We start from the raw sequence: 1,504 nt of genomic DNA, 5'->3' as shown, positions 1-1,504 counted from the left end.
GTGGAGGGGCTAGTCGAGTGTGGTATCGTAGGTCGCCCTCCGAAACCAACAAACTGGAATTATAACTTCTTTTAATTTCGAGATATTTCAATGTCTTCAGTTAATATGAACAACCTTATACCTACTCTCGACTATGCGATTTTTTTTTCTAAGTCCGTAAAGGGTGTATAAGGCGAGCGTAATCACGCGTTTGGAGTGGTGCGGATCATTCTGCTGTTTAGGCAACAGCTCTGAACTCCAACGTGCGTCCTTGGAGACGGTATCGTTGTCGTTCAAGACATGCAGTGTATAAGTCAATAGACAATGTTGAGCTGACTGCTCTGGCGATAAGACGAACAAAATACCTGTTAAATCTGTGGCTGCTCGTGCTATACTTGATGGTTGATCTCTCTTTGCTGATTGTAAATTGATTTTAGTTTGGATATTAATGATGCTTCTTCTCAGGGTAATGGGTAGTTTACAGCAGTTACTCTTAGGACACATAGTGGTGTAAGTAACGTTCCTGGACTTGTGAGTTTTGCTGAACGTTATGTTATTGCTTAGCGCACTTCTCACTAGTATATAGGTAAATCCTAGGAGTTACCGGTAGAACCTAATATTTACCATCGTCGTGTAGTAATAGAACGAAATGTCTTATTATATGCATAGATTTCGAACTTTTTCAAAGAGATTTTGGTAAAACTTAGGACTTACCCATGCGAATTGGTAACATCGTATTAATTAAATAATCAACCAGACAGTTATTGAAATTGTTTTTATTGACTGTAAAGTACTTTATTTGGATATTCTTGCATTTCATTGTGATTGTAATAAACTATTTTCGACATTAAAATTAGTGAAACATGGTATATAAAAAGGTATATAAATGGTATATTGTGAATATCTATTTTTGTTAACAAGGTTAACCATTGTGGTATTTAGAATTACATAACACAGAAGACGATTTGCGCAAGTATTTTTTAATCAAATCCTTTTTAAACAATAGCACTTTGTGCACCCTTGTCCTCCAGCGAACGATAGTTTGGCAACCAATTCCTTTACACTACTTTCTTCTCTTCCTACTTCTTCGACGCTGATAAAATTTTCCTTGCACAATGAAAATTCGTTCCTAGTGTACAATGACTTCACATTGCAGCTCTGGTATCAAGTTGGTAAAATTCGTCATCCTGAATATTTATCATACTATTATTGATTTGGAATTAATTTTTGCGCGGGAATGCTACGGTCGCAGGTTCGAATCCTGCCTCGGGCATGGGTGTGTGTGATGTCCTTAGGTTAGTTAGGTTTAAGTGGTTCTAAGTTCTAGGGGACTGATGTCCTAAGATGTTGAGTCCCATAGTGCTCAGCGCCAATTAATTTTTGCCCCGTCTACATCCGGTAATTAAATTCTCACACTCTCTTCAACTGAATGTTTCGGAAATTCGTTACATGAGGGTGTCTCAATTTTCTTTGCTTGCAACTGAATATCTACTCTGGCAGCTTCTTGGACCCGCTTCGCTTTCTT

This window comes from Schistocerca cancellata, chromosome 5, assembly GCF_023864275.1.
Source record: "Schistocerca cancellata isolate TAMUIC-IGC-003103 chromosome 5, iqSchCanc2.1, whole genome shotgun sequence".
In the NCBI taxonomy this organism is placed as follows: Eukaryota; Metazoa; Arthropoda; class Insecta; order Orthoptera; family Acrididae; genus Schistocerca; species Schistocerca cancellata.
The sequence above is the reverse complement of the archived record's forward strand: the minus strand, read 5'-3'. Positions refer to the sequence as shown.